Below are 19,827 nucleotides of genomic sequence, written 5' to 3' on the forward strand. Positions count from 1 at the left end.
TTGCAAGCGGACCCACCCTGCCCTAATACACTAAATTCTATCTGGGAGGTGGTCCCTATGACAGGATGCCTATTCTCCTGAATTCCCCTGCACAAGCTTGTCTCATCAGTAGGAGAGCAGAAATGTGTCTCTGGTCGGCAGCAACCATTGAGAGCCTAACAGAGGGCTCTCCCGGTGGGTGGAATCATACTTCCCACATCGGTAATGGTGTGGTGGTATGATTCCAACATGTTTGACACCAAATAGGATAGGGTTATTTGCAGGTGCATTTGCTGCACTTATTAATTCCTCCTCACTTAAGAAAAAAATGAGATTTGTATATATTTATACTGATTTATATATTTTAATTAATTCCAACGCTACGGTGCACTTTTTTGAATTGTCCTGAAGAGTTCTAAAAGTGAAAGGCTAAAGCGAGCCAATCATCCATTCCAGGATTTTTACCATACAAGGAATTAAAATAAAGTTCTGACTATATTGTAGACCATTGCTTTAACCAGCCATCATCAATTGATTTGTATATTTGACTAGCAGGTCAGTTGTATTTAGGCGTTCTTACAGGTGATGTAACACTTTCCCTTTAATAATAGATTTGTCCGTTGTTGCTTATATCAGGTTCACCTAGCAAAGATTACATTTTTGAATATGTGATGACTGTATAAGTATACAGATTTCAAACAGTTTCTTGATTACTTAACACAACCTTTGTGTGCGGGGTTGTTTGTTATTATGTTAGTGTTGAAACCCTAAAAAGTAAAAAATATTTTTGTATAACTTTCTTTGTCAGTTTTTTTTTGTACTGCATGACAATGATGCCTTGATTATAATTTTTTATATAACATCCTAAATGTTTATGATTTAATCTACAGTTCAATTGACTAGATGCATAAATAACCAATAATAGGCTAACTTAGATCAATCTTAAGTGCATTTATCCTGCTAGAGCTCTATTTCCATTTTTGAATTTTGTTTTGGTGTTTCCCAGGATCTGGAGTGAGATATAGGCTCCCCCCTTTTTCTATTCAAACAATGAAATCAGCTGTCTCTCTTTATTCACTTTTTTAAAGCTGCACAGGGGAAACAACCATTACAAAGCAGTCATTACAATGCACTCCATGCACAACACAGTCATTACATCGCATGCCATTACAAAGCAGCCATTGCAATGCATATCACTATAACGCATGCTATTATAACGCATGTCACTACAACGCATGCCATTACAACGCATTATAAGGTAAGTAATGGGGAATAGTAATTGTTATCCCTACACTATCCAACACTTACTCTACTGTTGAATTCACTGGAGTGGGAAGAGTAATGTTTGCCCCTACACTATCCAACACTCACCCTTCTTTTTTTTAAATTATTCTATTGTTACCACAGCAATTCAGAAAAATAGAGAAACAAATACAATGCATAAATCAATTGCGTTAGTTCTTCATGTCGGTACATTCATATAATCCAAGAAGGGCCCCCATAGGTCCCTACAAATTTTCCGTTTATTCACCCTTTTAACAGCATACAGGCTAAATTCTAAATTGGAAAGATTAAACATTCTAGTTTTCCATTGAAAAAAAGAAGGAGGGTCCACTTGGAGCCAAGCAAAGGCAATACACAATCTTGCTACAGTCATAGCAAAAAATATAAGATGATGATGTTTAAAGAATTCCCCACCCCTTCTGAATTGAATATCAGTCCCCAAAAGCATAATAACAGGAGTTATAATAATTGTTTTGCCAATTAAATCACTTAAAAATGTTTTCAATATCAGTACAAAAATGCTTCAGCTTTCGACAATTGAAAAAAATATGTAACAAATCTGCATTATCATCATTACAACAGAAGCATTTCCCATCATGTCCAATTTTCCACTTGGCCATAAAAGCCGGAGTGTAATATAAATTAAAAATAGTTTTATAACATTGTACACGCAAATTGGCTGACAATAAAGATTCTTTACATAAGACAATAACATATTCTAGCGATGGGGCCTCCCTCGATAGAACTTCGGACCATTTATCCTTTTTTTTCTGCAAATAATAATAATAATAATAATAAAGCGTTTTGTAAAGCGCATGGCTGCACAACTGTGTATACCCGCGCTAATTGCTGACAAAAACTCTTTACAGCTCACCGAGACAGAGAGATAGGGAGATGTTAATGAGGGAAGAGATGAGTTTTTAATTTAGCTCTAAAGAGGATTTCAGATGGTTCCATTCTCAGATGAACTGGGAGGGCATTCCAATGCTTTGCTCCAAGAAAACTAAAGGAGCGACCACCCAGTCTTGCTCTATTGATCCGGGGAAGTTTGAATTGTGACATACCCGAGGATCTGAGATTTCTGGTAGGGCGGTGGATAGTTAGAAGATTTCTCAAATAGGTGGGTCCTTTGTTGTGTGCAATTTTGTGGGCATAGCAGAGAGCCTTAAATCTGATTCTTTCTCTAACTGGAAGCCAGTGAAGCTTGGACAAGGTTGCTGTAGCGGATGTTCTTTTTGGTAAACCTAGTACCATGCGGGCGGCCGCATTTTGAATGCATTGAAGCTGGTGCAGTTGTTTTTGGTTCGCACCTAAAAGGAGAACGTTTCCATAATCCAGGTGGGGCGTTATTAGTGCATGCACTAACGTTTTCCTTGCTTCAATGGGAACAAGATCAATAGTCTTACGCAAGATTTTTAACGTGCCCATACATTTGCCAATTGTTTTATTGACTTGTGTTCTTCCCGACAAATCCGAGTCGATCATTATTCCTAGGTTTTTGACCATTTCGACTGGGTGGGGGCAATCGCCCAGTGTAGTAGGCCACCAAGCCTGGGACCATATTGAGGTTTTATTCCCTACCACTAGCACCTCCGTTTTGTCGCCATTCAAACGGAGGCAGTTATTATCCATCCAATCATCTTTCCTATATGCTAATAATTGCTGATATACCTCCCCAATTTTTGCCTGACGTTGTATAGCATTTATTACTGAATTGGGAGTACATACAATCCTTTGCCGTATTATAAAATCATGGAATTGTAGATATTTGAAGAACTGTTGTTTCGGTAAATAAAAAACAAACAAGATAACTCAATAAAAGACATTACAGCCCCATCAGCTCCTATGAAATCCCCCAATTGGACAATCCCTTGTGCCCGCCACCTTTTTACTAAAACATCACACAAGATTGGAGGTAACAATTTAGTAGCATTGGTAGGAGTATACCACGACAGCTTCCCCACTTGTAATAATTTTCCAACTTTTTTCCAGACGTTTAAAGCGGATGATAAGACCTTAAACCTGGTGCGTTTAAAGTAACTCCCATCTATTTCTTTGAATAAGAATGGTCTAGTTTCTGAGCCTAACTGCATTAGATTTTTTAAGGGCACTTCTGCCATATTACATATATCTTCTCCAGTCAACATTATCCTCAACCTTAAAAGAAAATATGTATAAAAATACAACATAAAATCTGGCATAGCTAATCCCCCACGATCAAACGGAAGAGTTAGAAATCGCATAGCTCTTCTTGGTCTCCCCGGCGCCCAAATAAATCTTGAACAAATGGCTTGAAATTGTTGGAATCGGAGTAGAATAAACTCTAAAGGTACTGCTCTAAATAATACAACACCTTTGCTAATACATTCATTTTAACCACATTTACCCTGCCAATGAGTGTAAGATGTAATCGTGACCATTTGTCAAGAGAGTTCTTAATATTAGCCATTAAATCCCCCCAATAAACATCCAAAATTTCCAACATTGATAAGTGCACTTTTATACCCAGATATGACACTTCCTGTTCCACACGTGGATCATTCATTGTAATAGAGTCTGAAGTCAATATTTGTGTTTTTGTTATATTTAATTTGTAACCAGAAGCTTGACCGAATATTACCGCTAATATCTCTTGTAGTGCTAGAACAGAATCTGAAGAAGCTATCGCAACATCGTCTGCATAGGCAAATATAGTATATGGAATATTGTGTACTACAAATGGTGTGATCTGAACATTATCTGCCAACAACTCAATGAAAGGGTTAATATAAAGGGCAAATAATAATGGTGAACTAGGACACCCTTGCCTGGTGCCCGTAGTAATGTTAACTGTATTAGACATTAGCCCCATCATAGAAATGTTAGCTACTGGTGAACTGTAAAGGACCAGGATAGCTGTCAGAAAGCATTGACCGAAACCTGAGAGTCGCATTAATTCCCACAAATATGTCCACTGTACATGGTCGAACGGTTTCTCTGCGTCAAGTAAGATCAAGCCAAGATCTCTTCTCTCCACCTGTGCAATGTCGAATAATGTCACCACCTTGTTAATATGAGAAGTAGTACTACGGCCTGATATAAATCCGTGTTGCATTCATGATACCAATGAAGGAATAACCCTGGAGAGAGGAGTAGCCAGTATTTTTAAATAGGTCTTGCTATCACAATTTAAAAGTGATATTGGCCTATATGAGCCTACTAACTCAGGATCTTTACTTTTTTATTAAATACTACTATTGTAGCTTCTGCCCATGACTGCGGAGCCTGTCCAGCTTGTGCAGCCCTAAAAGTTGTAAGCATATCAGATTTCATAACACCAAACACTTACCCTTCTGTTGCACTCACTGGAGTGGGAATAGTAATTTTTACCCCTACACTATCCAACACTTAGCCTACTTTTGCCCTAAATGTATTATGAATAGTAATGGTATGCCTTGCAATGGAATGTGTTGTGATGGCGTGTGTTGTAAAATCATGCGTTGTAATGGATGTTGCGATTTAAAAACCACGTGGTAAAGGCATGCGTTGTAAATGTTTGTGTTGTAACGTGTCCTATTCCTCTTCAGTTTATTCCAATAAAGAACTCATTGCTTGCCTACTTCTAATCCTAATGCTGGATCGGCAGAGCTAAATTTCCATTGCCTCTGGTTGTGTTGACTGCCAACTTCAACTTCTTAAGATCAGTTTGATCAATGGTGGATAATCCTGTGCTGGATGGTCACCCTCGACTGGAGGAGACTAGCATTTCAGTTGTCTAACAGTCAGCTTCAAAAAGTTCCACAGTAAAATAAGGCCATCTATTTATTGATATAGGGGAGGCCTGTTGATCATTTAGATGAACCTGAGTACATATCTGCATGATCTCCAGTCTATTCTGCCTTAAAATGTGCCCTGTGAGCTCCACCTCTGCAAGTGAGCTTAGCATTCTTTGGGTAGGAAAAAACATTTGAGCATACGAAAAAATGCCTTTTTAATTAAAATGGTCACTCAAGAGAGTGGGGCCAATTGCAAAATCCACAACACTCTTTAAATCTTTGACCGTGACCCACGTATTGACAAAAATTGATTGTCTTTATGGGACAACATGAGTGTAGGGTGCAGGACTATCCGAGTTCAAGTGCCCAGTCATCGCTATAAGGCGTAAACTCTGTAGCTGGTTCACTAAGATTTTCTCATTCATATCTGTTTAAGGTCCAAATCTACAAATGGGGCAGTATTCCAAAAGGAGTTGTCTATGTTAAATAAAGCCATATCATGTTTACGTATGAATACATTTGCATTAAAGTCAATTTTGAGACTCCACTTAGGGTTTGAGTTATTGCTTATAACTTCCCGGATAGCTAAAATTAAGTCTTCTAATGTAGCTTATTCTTATATGTTTTTGAGTTTACATAAATATTGCATATTATTTGGGTTTTCAAATTACCGGCATGGTTACCTTTAAAGAAACTTGTGCAGGTTAGCTTAATAATTAAGATATGAGTCAGATCTGGTCACAGGTTGATTGTTTCCTTGTTAAAAGAATTGTGGATATAAATTGCAACCCCACCAGAGTAGTGAAACTACAGGCAGATGGAAGTATTCTTTAAATTTCTTGCTACTTACATTAATGTCCTCGTTTGTGGCGTTGTAGCTTTGGAAACATTCTTGGATTTTCCTAGTCTACCAGGAACCATTCTTGATTCTGCTGCTAAATGTTTTTCATTGTCATTCCTTTTGTTTTTCCTAATAATATTTTACTGAATGCTTGAATACTGTCACCTAGATTGAATATGGCTGAGATACCCGCCACCCCCTCTCAACACAATCCCCAAGGATGGGAAACCGGAAACAGTTCTGAAGTTTTTTGGAAGACGGGAGGGAGTGACCCTCCCGGCCGTATTTATTAAAATATGAAACAAAATTAAAACATTAAATCAACAGTTTCATATTATGTACAATTTCATTACCACATTGCGATGTTTGGCTAACCTTAACATATTCTCTAATACAAAGGTTCTCCTAGCCGAACTAACATCCTACAAAACATTTACTTGAAATTTCGAAATTGTACATCCTAACGTTTAAGGGCCAACGGCAAGGTCGTAACCGGTGTCAAGATCCCTAACCCAGAAATATCCCCCTCACTTGTGAGGGGCGACCGCACAGAGGCGTACCTCAAGTGCAACTACCAATTTCCCTTGACTTGATGGGGGCCCCAAAAAACTCGATGCCACTTAAAGGTCGTACGAGGACTCGTGTGAGGTATCTAGAAGGTAGCGTAGACCCCCCCCCAAACCCCACACAACTTACCACATCTGCTGTCGCAGACGTCCTGGCCCCGGGAAATTCCCCAGGAGGGGGCTGTAACCCCTCCTACCCAGGAAGGGGCCTTGACCGCCTTTCCTTTCCTTTCGGCGGCCCATCCTTAGAAGGGACCGCCTCCCCGTTGAGGGGCCAATGGCCACCTCCCCCGAGCGCTCCCATCCGTAATGGGTGACGCCCACTCCTAGGGATCTTCCAATTAGTGCTCACCGATCATGACCTTACCGCCCGACCAAATAAATACGACAATGCTAACTAAATTTACTAAATAACTAAATTATGAAAAAGACAGTAGAAACACAACTTTATTAACAGCATGCTCTACTGATGAACACTAAAGCAGAATCACTTTATTTCGCAAAACATAACACAAATTTACCATTCTTTATTGCATACTCAAATTATCACGATAATAACCACAACCTGTAAACGAAAATCAGAGTTATCCATCAAACTTTATTCAAAACAACTTGCTGTCCTCAGGGGCTGGTGGGTGGGTCAAAATTGGCTCTTCGTTCCGTCTCGAGCTCACGTGCAGCGAGGAGGTGCAGCTTCAGAGCACAGGAACAAGAGGATGCTTTCTTGGCTTGTTGCTCCTTTTATCCGTCTTCAGGGCGGGCGTAAACCCGCCCCTGCCAGCCCCAAGGGCGTGGCCAGCCGCGTCAGTGTCTAGGCCAACCCACTCTAGGGCGGGAAAAGGCGCGCCCCGGCTACGCCGCTTCGGGCATACCAGCCGAGACTCGCCTCCCGCCCAAGATGGCTTCCCGGGGGGATCGTGGTACTCCGCCATACGTTCGGGGGGACCGAATGGTCGCCCCTTTCCATATGGCTGAGATACCCGCCACCCCCTCTCAACACAATCCCCAAGGATGGGAAACCGGAAACAGTTCTGAAGTTTTTTGGAAGACGGGAGGGAGTGACCCTCCCGGCCGTATTTATTAAAATATGAAACAAAATTAAAACATTAAATCAACAGTTTCATATTATGTACAATTTCATTACCACATTGCGATGTTTGGCTAACCTTAACATATTCTCTAATACAAAGGTTCTCCTAGCCGAACTAACATCCTACAAAACATTTACTTGAAATTTCGAAATTGTACATCCTAACGTTTAAGGGCCAACGGCAAGGTCGTAACCGGTGTCAAGATCCCTAACCCAGAAATATCCCCCTCACTTGTGAGGGGCGACCGCACAGAGGCGTACCTCAAGTGCAACTACCAATTTCCCTTGACTTGACGGGGGCCCCAAAAAACTCGATGCCACTTAAAGGTCGTACGGGGACTCGTGTGAGGTATCTAGAAGGTAGCGTAGACCCCCCCCCAAACCCCACACAACTTACCACATCTGCCGTCGCAGACGTCCTGGCCCCGGGAAATTCCCCAGGAGGGGGCTGTAACCCCTCCTACCCAGGAAGGGGCCTTGACCGCCTTTCCTTTCCTTTCGGCGGCCCATCCTTAGAAGGGACCGCCTCCCCGTTGAGGGGCCAATGGCCACCTCCCCCGAGCGCTCCCATCCGTAATGGGTGACGCCCACTCCTAGGGATCTTCCAATTAGTGCTCACCGATCATGACCTTACCGCCCGACCAAATAAATACGACAATGCTAACTAAATTTACTAAATAACTAAATTATGAAAAAGACAGTAGAAACACAACTTTATTAACAGCATGCTCTACTGATGAACACTAAAGCAGAATAACTTTATTTCGCAAAACATAACACAAATTTACCATTCTTTATTGCATACTCAAATTATCACGATAATAACCACAACCTGTAAACGAAAATCAGAGTTATCCATCAAACTTTATTCAAAACAACTTGCTGTCCTCAGGGGCTGGTGGGTGGGTCAAAATTGGCTCTTCGTTCCGTCTCGAGCTCACGTGCAGCGAGGAGGTGCAGCTTCAGAGCACAGGAACAAGAGGATGCTTTCTTGGCTTGTTGCTCCTTTTATCCGTCTTCAGGGCGGCGTAAACCCGCCCCTGCCAGCCCCAAGGGCGTGGCCGGCCGCGTCAGTGTCTAGGCCAACCCACTCTAGGGCGGGAAAAGGCGCGCCCCGGCTACGCCGCTTCGGGCATACCAGCCGAGACTCGCCTCCCGCCCAAGATGGCTTCCCGGGGGGATCGTGGTACTCCGCCATACGTTCGGGGGGACCGAATGGTCGCCCCTTTCCATATGGCTGAGATACCCGCCACCCCCTCTCAACACAATCCCCAAGGATGGGAAACCGGAAACAGTTCTGAAGTTTTTTGGAAGACGGGAGGGAGTGACCCTCCCGGCCGTATTTATTAAAATATGAAACAAAATTAAAACATTAAATCAACAGTTTCATATTATGTACAATTTCATTACCACATTGCGATGTTTGGCTAACCTTAACATATTCTCTAATACAAAGGTTCTCCTAGCCGAACTAACATCCTACAAAACATTTACTTGAAATTTCGAAATTGTACATCCTAACGTTTAAGGGCCAACGGCAAGGTCGTAACCGGTGTCAAGATCCCTAACCCAGAAATATCCCCCTCACTTGTGAGGGGCGACCGCACAGAGGCGTACCTCAAGTGCAACTACCAATTTCCCTTGACTTGACGGGGGCCCCAAAAAACTCGATGCCACTTAAAGGTCGTACGAGGACTCGTGTGAGGTATCTAGAAGGTAGCGTAGACCCCCCCCCAAACCCCACACAACTTACCACATCTGCCGTCGCAGACGTCCTGGCCCCGGGAAATTCCCCAGGAGGGGGCTGTAACCCCTCCTACCCAGGAAGGGGCCTTGACCGCCTTTCCTTTCCTTTCGGCGGCCCATCCTTAGAAGGGACCGCCTCCCCGTTGAGGGGCCAATGGCCACCTCCCCCGAGCGCTCCCATCCGTAATGGGTGACGCCCACTCCTAGGGATCTTCCAATTAGTGCTCACCGATCATGACCTTACCGCCCGACCAAATAAATACGACAATGCTAACTAAATTTACTAAATAACTAAATTATGAAAAAGACAGTAGAAACACAACTTTATTAACAGCATGCTCTACTGATGAACACTAAAGCAGAATCACTTTATTTCGCAAAACATAACACAAATTTACCATTCTTTATTGCATACTCAAATTATCACGATAATAACCACAACCTGTAAACGAAAATCAGAGTTATCCATCAAACTTTATTCAAAACAACTTGCTGTCCTCAGGGGCTGGTGGGTGGGTCAAAATTGGCTCTTCGTTCCGTCTCGAGCTCACGTGCAGCGAGGAGGTGCAGCTTCAGAGCACAGGAACAAGAGGATGCTTTCTTGGCTTGTTGCTCCTTTTATCCGTCTTCAGGGCGGGCGTAAACCCGCCCCTGCCAGCCCCAAGGGCGTGGCCGGCCGCGTCAGTGTCTAGGCCAACCCACTCTAGGGCGGGAAAAGGCGCGCCCCGGCTACGCCGCTTCGGGCATACCAGCTGAGACTCGCCTCCCGCCCAAGATGGCTTCCCGGGGGGATCGTGGTACTCCACCATACGTTCGGGGGGACCGAATGGTCGCCCCTTTCCATATGGCTGAGATACCCGCCACCCCCTCTCAACACAATCCCCAAGGATGGGAAACCGGAAACAGTTCTGAAGTTTTTTGGAAGACGGGAGGGAGTGACCCTCCCGGCCGTATTTATTAAAATATGAAACAAAATTAAAACATTAAATCAACAGTTTCATATTATGTACAATTTCATTACCACATTGCGATGTTTGGCTAACCTTAACATATTCTCTAATACAAAGGTTCTCCTAGCCGAACTAACATCCTACAAAACATTTACTTGAAATTTCGAAATTGTACATCCTAACGTTTAAGGGCCAACGGCAAGGTCGTAACCGGTGTCAAGATCCCTAACCCAGAAATATCCCCCTCACTTGTGAGGGGCGACCGCACAGAGGCGTACCTCAAGTGCAACTACCAATTTCCCTTGACTTGACGGGGGCCCCAAAAAACTCGATGCCACTTAAAGGTCGTACGAGGACTCGTGTGAGGTATCTAGAAGGTAGCGTAGACCCCCCCCCAAACCCCACATTACTTACCACATCTGCCGTCGCAGACGTCCTGGCCCCGGGAAATTCCCCAGGAGGGGGCTGTAACCCCTCCTACCCAGGAAGGGGCCTTGACCGCCTTTCCTTTCCTTTCGGCGGCCCATCCTTAGAAGGGACCGCCTCCCCGTTGAGGGGCCAATGGCCACCTCCCCCGAGCGCTGCCATCCGTAATGGGTGACGCCCACTCCTAGGGATCTTCCAATTAGTGCTCACCGATCATGACCTTACCGCCACAGGCCGGATAGTTGACCGGCTATCCGGACCCCCCACAACACTCCTACCTAAAGGTCATGTTTTAACGTCTTCAGCCAAGCTATGAAGTCTCCTATGAGTAACTCATTCCCCACCCGAGACAAATGAACACCATCCCGCAAATACATACCGTCATCATTAATACAACCATGCGAAATAGAATGCAGTGTATTGGAACGGAACAACCTACTCACTTTGTTATTAATTTTTCTTACCGAATGATTCAAAGCAGAAACAGAAAAGGCCCCCCGCCACACTTTTCGTGGGATCATATGGGACCACGCAATTGTGCACCCTGGAACTCTCCTCGCTAACCAACTTACAGTGGAAAGCATCGCCTCAAGAAGAAGTCGTCTACCAGTGGTGACCAAATCATTGCCCCCAAGATGTACTACGACTACAGACGGCGGTGACCTCGTCCGCCCTAGCAAACCCTCGAAAAAAGATTGATACTGGTCAATACAGAGACCGCCTCTTCCGTAGAAGGACACACTGTACCCGTATTCCCCAGCCACGTGAATCATGTCACCTGCCTTGAATACGTCCGCGGCACGCCTCACGTATGAGTGGCCCACGACCCACACCTCCTTTTTCACAGCCGGTGATGTCTGACCGATGGCCCGGTGTTGGGTCGGCTGCATAGTCCGCCCCGCCTCGTAGGCTTGCGCAACTGAAAATCAAACAAAGACAAGAAGCGTGAGTACATCATTACAGCTTCACAACATGTGCAACCGCACATACCTTTTATAACAACTGGAGGACCAACGCCCCACACGTTTAACTTGTTCAACACTCAGACCCCTGGCTGTAGCCTCTGTAGCAGCCCCTATCCGAAAGGAATGGGTCCCAAAGTCGCCCGGGTTCAGGCCCGCAGCAGTAATCGACATCGCAAGCACCCGCTGAAACTGAAACCTTGTCAGTGGGGTGGCGTCAGCGTGTCTCAACAAGGTCCCCCCCCATGATGCCACCCTTCGTGCTAAATAATCCTCTAAACACTTCACCGGGCACATGGAGGACCCGGGAATCCTGTGTATGATTATGCAATCACCCATCCCACTTTGATCGGTCTTGGACCTGACAAACGAGACAGTCAATGTCTCCCCTCTGATCTGAACGTGCTCTTCGCACAGTCCTCCTGTCACATCCTGCTTGTTCCTCGCCACTAGTTCGCTTACCCGCATAGCCCCATGAAATGCCAGCGTAAAAGCGGCTCGGAATAACACTGTCTCAAACTGAGATGAACATGTTGCAGGAAGTCTGGATAATAACAGGACCAACCTATCCAAACCTATCGGGCGCCTCTCATCTACTCTGCGACCCTCAAGGCGTTGCCACCCCGTAGCGCTTTTTGCACAACGAAAGACGCTGTTGGGTCCTGGATCCCATGAGCCCTAGCAACAAAGGAAATGGCAGCCCGATGCCTCTGGGCCGTAGCCACCAATTTCCCTGCCCGATGTAAAGACATCAGAAATTCCACTACCCATTCCTCCTGGCCCCAAAGCTCCCCTCTACCAGTCCCCAAAAAGGCCAAATAGGAACGGAACACCCCTTCATATGCCTTCCTCGTCCTGGGTGCTAAACTCTCTCCCACGAGGTTACGAAGTTCGGGGCACCGAGAGACCAGAGAGCTTCGGGAAAGGGTGCCGGCTCCGGGTCCGCTGTGGGCAGAAAACCCCAGAAGGCCTGTATACGAAAACGAGAAAGGGCATCAGCCGCCTGGTTCATCACCCCCGGGACATGTCTTGCTTTAAATAGCACATTCAATTGCATACACAGTAACACGATTTCCTTGAGTAGTCTCAAAATCCATTTGCATCGTGCTGCCTGGCTATTGATACACTCAACCACGGTCATATTATCAGACCAGAATACCACAGAGTGATCTCTGAACCCTTCGGGCCACGTTCTCAGGGCCACCAGAATGGGGAAAAGTTCCAGGAAAGCAATGTTACTTGTCAGTCCACTGTCATGCCACCATGCCGGCCATTTTTGAGCAGACCATCGAGTGCCGAAAATGGCACCAAAACCTACGCTCCCTGCCGAATCCGTCCACAGCCCTAGCTCCTCAGAGGACACGGCCGGTTTGTTCCAGACAACTCGACCATTGAAATCCGCCAGAAATGCCAACCAAATGCGCATGTCCTGGCGAACCTCAGCCGAGAGCCTTGTGCGATGATGACCCTCCTTCAGGCCGACCATGGCTTGAGCGATCGAGCGGGAAAAGGGGCGGGCCATTGGTATAACTCTTAGGGCAAAATTCAACTGTCCCACCAACTGCTGTAATTGATGCAGCTTAACCTTAGACTCACTGATACACATTTGCAGAGATGCCCTGAACCTTAACACTTTGTCACTCGGTAAACGAAAACAACCTTCCCCGGAGTCTAACTCGATCCCCAGAAACTCGAGGCAAGTCGAGGGACCCACAGTCTTACCTGGTGCCAATGGCACGCCAAACTGATTCATTAAGACACAAAATGCAGCCAAAGCCTGCCCACATTCCGGATCCCCGGCTGCCCCAGGAACAAAAAGTCATCGAGATAATGCATCACATGTCGAAAACCCGCCTTCTTTGTGAAGACCCATTGTAGGAAACTACTGAATTTTTCGAAATAGGCACAAGATATAGAGCACCCCATCGGCATACACCTATCCATGTAATAAAGACCCTGAAACATGAAACCCAGGAGACGCTGATCGTCTGGATGTACCGGGAGCAACCGGAACGCTGACTCGATATCAGATTTTGCCATCAGCGCACCGGGCCCCAGGCGATTCAAAATGGCTACGGCCTCATCGAAGGATGCGTACCGCACCGAACACACTTCCGGGTCTATCGCTTCGTTTACGGAAAGACCACGTGGGGCTGATAAATTATGTATCAGCCGAAACTCGCCCGGGTCCTTCTTGGGTACCACCCCTAAAGGGGAACAAACAAAGTTAGCAACTGGCGGTACACTAAACGGACCAGCGACTCGACCTCGAGTAACCTCCTTCCGGATCTTTTCCTGTACTACGGTCGTATGCTGTAAGACCGATATCTGGTTTTTACATCTTGCTACACCCTGAAAGTCCCCCACTGGGATGCGGAAACCATATGAAAACCCGTTCCGCAACACCCCAGCGGAAGTACGATCCGGGTATTCGCTGAGCCAGGGAATCATTGCCAGGGTATCAATCGGGGTAGGTAAAGGCGCCCCTCGGACTATATTAGACCTGTTTGGCGCCTCCTCTACCCCCGTTATCACCCGTTTTGGCTCTGCACGTGGACTCAGGATGGGATGATTGCCCACACCCGCTACATTCGTGTCTAAATTTGCATGACCCCTGGGGCCTAGTACATTTACCCCTATTAAAGTTCCAACACACCCCCCTTTTACCCGCGTTGCCGGCAGGCCTCGAGTGATTGTCGGTACTCGTACCTGGTCGAAAGGGCGTCCCCGCATATTGGCGGGAGGATTCACCAACATTACTCCCTATCAACGGCAATTTCAACATACCAGTATCCTCCATTTTGGACCAGGACACAGAATCATAACAATCCCAAGTTAAGCTTTTATCATGTTCTTTTGCTTTTCTGAAAATATTATCATAACAGAACCAATGATTGCCCTCGTGTGATACGGAGTACCCCATGATCCGTGACTGATAAATCGGCAATTCGGGTAGCAATTCGGGCCTACGTTCACCCAAGATGGATGTAAAAACCCCCCATGCTTTGCCCCAATTGCCAATGTTTTCATTTACCTTAAAGGCGGCCATCTTTGCGCGCCAAACACTCGGCTGCATGAGGTCCTTCTGGCCCTTAACATGCTCCATCTCATAATGATCAGTAAGCAACGAGAAGATGTTTATATACTCTCCTGCCCAAATCTTCTCTTTAATAGCTAGAGGGACATGCTGACCTAACTTTTCCCTTCGAGAGGGTGCTGACTCGTCCCTCGCAATCGGCAATGGCCGCTTACCTGAACCGGACGCTGTCCCTGCGACTGAACCGGTCCCCTGTGGATTCTCCACTGGCGCAGCCGGCGTGGATGCCCTCGCTGCTTCCCGTGTTTCACGCAGTTGCTTCATCAACACCTGCGCGTCGACAGCCGTGGCGCCCTCGCTATCTTTACCCAACCACGCTGCTAATTGTGCTGCCAGCTCGGGCGGCATATCTTCCCCGGACACGGGGGTGACAACAACGGGGATCGGAATCCCTTCCTCCGGCACGGGAGTGGGTGTTTCGAGCGGGGTACTGGGATCCGGGATGCCTCCCCCAGCTGCTCCCCTCCTGGGCCTCTTGCCTTTTCCTCCCGGGGCTTCTCCTGCCAAAGGACGTTTCGGCCCCCCTTCCTCATCCTTGTCCGCCATTCGTCTCTTTAGGTCGGTCACCTCCTTCATGAGAACGCGCAGCATCTGGTCGGTAGTCATCCGCTTTCCCGCCTTCTTCGGCATTCTCCAACAGAGTATCTGGAAAACAAACAAGAACGATTATAACGCTCAAAATTGGCTCTTCGTTCCGTCTCGAGCTCACGTGCAGTGAGGAGGTGCAGCTTCAGAGCACAGGAACAAGAGGATGCTTTCTTGGCTTGTTGCTCCTTTTATCCGTCTTCAGGGCGGGCGTAAACCCGCCCCTGCCAGCCCCAAGGGCGTGGCCGGCCGCGTCAGTGTCTAGGCCAACCCACTCTAGGGCGGGAAAAGGCGCGCCCCGGCTACGCCGCTTCGGGCATACCAGCCGAGACTCGCCTCCCGCCCAAGATGGCTTCCCGGGGGGATCGTGGTACTCCGCCATACGTTCGGGGGGACCGAATGGTCGCCCCTTTCCATTATGTATCTACACTTAAAACTCTGTTCTAGAATGACTACTTCCTACACATGATCATAATTCTCTGGTAGAGTTCTGAGCATATAGCAGCAAGAACAAGATAATTAAATGAAAGAGTTTTTGGTGCATAAACACTATGTAGTAATTTTTATATTTTATAAACTGATACAGAAGGAGGTGAAAAAAACAGTTTCGCAATGAAAACGCACACTATGTTGAAAATTAAAAACAATAGAAGGAAATAGATGTCAAATAGTATGACAATATAAATACATTTCTGATTGCATTCACAACGGAGACAGACAATACAGGATGGACTTGATATAAGTACATACATAGGAAATGTTTGTTAGAATTGGTGAATACGATGTCGATGTATACCATGATATGTGCAGGCCAGACAATGACAATACCAATAAATGCAATGCCAACTTATGCAATGACCTATGTGTGCGTAACAATGTCAAAAACCATATATGCAATGTCAGTGTATGCCACAATAAGTGCCCGCACAACAGTGTTGATACCAGTAGAAACAATCTCAATGTATGTGGATACCAGTAGAAACAATCTCAATGTACGCCATGATGTAGCTATGCATAACAATGTTAATATCAGTAAAGATAATGTTGATGTATGCTATGACAACTGTACACACAATATTGAGAACATCTGTAAAAATTATATCAATGACCCCCAAATTATTTGTAGTAGTTCTAAAGGGCTCGTATCATTGCTGTGGGATTCACCCAAGATGACCTCCCCATAAACTCTGTGTTAGGGATATGTGGTCAGACAGGCCCTGAGACTCCAACCCATGCCTACTGAGTGAAAAGTCACAAGTGACGTCTCACTTATCTCAAAGACAAACTCACACCAAGGAAAAACACTGATTGATCCCACAGATAGAGAGTTACACCACTAAAAGGTACGAGGAAATTTGCCCCAATAGAACATGTTTGGCCAAAAGCGCATGCCCCAAAAATACCACAAATAGAGATTCACTCAGCCACTCATGCTCTCCCTGAGGTCGAGAGACATCTGTGTCCCTTATCAGATACCCAAACTTGTTATTTACAACTAAGATGCTTTTTCAAGAATGCAGAATTGGTTTACTGTACCTCACAGGATGTGTATATTTTCAGCCAAAACTTGGTACAGTGGAAGACTTTCTTCGGAAGCACTCTGCCGATACTCTCCCAGCCATTGCATTTATTTAAGCCAACTTGTTTCTGTTTTGACAAACACCTCGTCTTGTCATTTCTTTAAGGTAAATTTATATTCGAGAAACATTTTCTACTGCATTTTACCACTGACACAACTAGAATTTGTGATATTCTAGCTATAGAAAGCACACTAACCTTACCTAATTACAAATGTTCAAATATAAGTTGCATTTTGAATAAAAAATCAACAGTGTCTTTCGAAAGCATTTAAACAGGATGTATGCCTAATAACGTTTCCTTGAATCTCACTAATAAACAGCAGTTTGGCCTCAGAGACCTGGCCACAATGTCATACAATTAACACATTTTCTGTAATGAAATTACATTTTCCAATTCTTGTTCCACACTAGAACCGACCCGCACCTTCCCCTTACCTTCTTTTCTCACAGGCAAGCATGGTAATGGGTGAGGAGACGAGAGCATAGAAAAGCTAATAAGAGGAAAAGGGATGAGGAATTATACTAAGAAGTAACAGTTATTCATTTCAGAAACAAAAGAAGAGGAAAAGAAAAAACTGCACAGTGAAAGTTGTGGATCGGATTTGGAAAGGAAAGGGATGATGTAAAGTACAGGGCAAAGAAAACACCAAAAACATACACCTGAATTGGATACCTTCTACCTGTATTCACCGTTAACTGCAAGCCAGTCAATGACATCCTCGCTAAAAAGATGCGATAAGATCATCAGGAACATTAAACATTCATAATAATGGTAACTGAATAATGTACACTGACATTCTACACTAGTTAAAGCCCACATACACACATAATATATTCTATTGTACCAATTTTCTCTGCACTGTAAAGTAGTGTTGGCTCATAGATCTAACTCACAGTGTCACATGACTGGAAAATCTTGTTGCTGACATTATTCACTAGTATTCAAAGAACCTCCCACAAACATCCTTTTCTATGACTCAAGTGAATACATAGGATTCATGGACAGAAAAGGAAAATGCATACAAAAAGAAAAAGAATACACACAGTAGTAGAAAGGGAGGCTACGTAATTAGGGAAAGAAAGGGAAAGAAAAGTAAAGTAAATAGAAGCATAGAAGAACCTGTTGCCTGCCTCTGTTATCAGTAGAATAGTGTGAAGCACAGAGTAGAGAAGACAACAAAAACATGGGCCAATTTTGAAAACCCATCTGCCTATATTTTTAACTGCATTAAGGTACATTATTTACTAACTAGAGAAGATACAATAGCCTGACCAAAAACCTTCCATATATTCACTTATACCGTTACTAGCTAATGCACCATGTTCACTTCAAAATATTTCCTGTAGTGCCCACTGTCTCAGAACTATATATTTTTCTGGGCTCATAGGCCTGGTTCGCAGAGGCATGAAAGCATTTAATTTGCACTAATGAAAACAGCATTTCCCTTTCTTCTTTCTACCTGTATTGAAGAGCACTTTCCCCATACTTCATTTGCTATGAGAGAGCAAATAAATGAGCTCCATGAAGAGAAATGAGAAAAGCGAAGAGAGTAGAAAAGAAGGACAGACTAGTAAAAAGTGGAGCATACAGATTTGGTAAAGAAGATAGAAAGCAGAGACAGAAGAGGTAAAGCAACAGATTGAATTATTTAAAAGGAACAAAAGGGTATAAAGTAGAGAGCACAGGACAGAAGAAAATGTAGGTGTACATTGGACACCTTCTACCTAATACATTTTTTGCTATGATTAAGTGAATACATGGGTTTCATGAAGAGACAAGAGAAAATCGAAGAGAGTAGAAAGGAAGGCTCGAGTAGTAGAAAGTGGAGTAAACTGATTTGGTAAAGAAGATAGGAAGCAACGATAGGAGAGAGAATGAAACAGATTAAATATAGATGGGAATTAAAGGGCATAAGGCAGAGTGAAGAGGACAGATGAAAAGGTAGACCTACATTGGACAACTTCTGCGCAATAAACCTTTTAGCACCTTTATAATATCTGAATTTAACTGTGAAAGACTCACTAAGGTAAACAGAAACATTTAATAATATAAGTTATACGGTGAAAAAATAATATATAGCATCATTGGACATTATACTACACAATTGAAATACTATATTAATTTGATAAAAACATTTAGTGCCTAGTTTGTTATGAAATAGCCTAGGCTCAGAGGTATGTCTCAGTGTCACACAAGCGCCCAATTTTCTCTAATGAAATCCTTGCTTTGAACCATTGCTGACCATCACCTTCCTCAACTTGCTTTTCTATGAGTGGAGCATTAAAATGGATCATTTCGGAACCAAAATTGAAGGAGCAGAGAAGGGATCACAGAGAAAGTCATGAATTGCAAATGACACAGAATGAGAGTCTATAAAGCACAGGAGGGAGAGGAGAGCAAAAACATGGAACTACATTGGACACAATCTACTTTCCTTGATTTTTAACTCTATTACACTCTGTGATTTCCTAGCTAGGTAAACCATAGTAAGCACATCAAGAACAGTCCTATTTTATAAGTAATACTATACCTAAATAATATATAGGGTCATTCTACACTATTTAAACAGTTGATACACCTAATAGGTTTACCTGTAGTGCACATTGTCTCTGCACTATGCAGTAGCTTGAGGCTGAAGTTGTCCGTAACAATGTAACCTAACCATTAAATAGATGCTATGGAAATCCTTATTATTCACCAGTACGGAGAAGCACCTTCAATCATAGTTTTCTATTAAATGACTGAAAACATGGATGAGCTAAAGTGTACACAAATGCAGAGTTGAGTGAAAGAGATGGACACCGTAGTAGAATCTAAAGGAAAATGGTTTGACAAGGAAAAGGAGAATAAAGGAGAGGATAGGATAGGAGAGGAGACGAGATATCACACATTGGGTATGAAAGGGAATAGAAGCATATGAGGTAGATAATACAGGAGATAGCAAAATTTTAATCACATTGTACAC

Source organism: Lissotriton vulgaris, chromosome 2_1, assembly GCF_964263255.1.
Source record: "Lissotriton vulgaris chromosome 2_1, aLisVul1.2, whole genome shotgun sequence".
In the NCBI taxonomy this organism is placed as follows: domain Eukaryota; kingdom Metazoa; phylum Chordata; class Amphibia; order Caudata; family Salamandridae; genus Lissotriton; species Lissotriton vulgaris.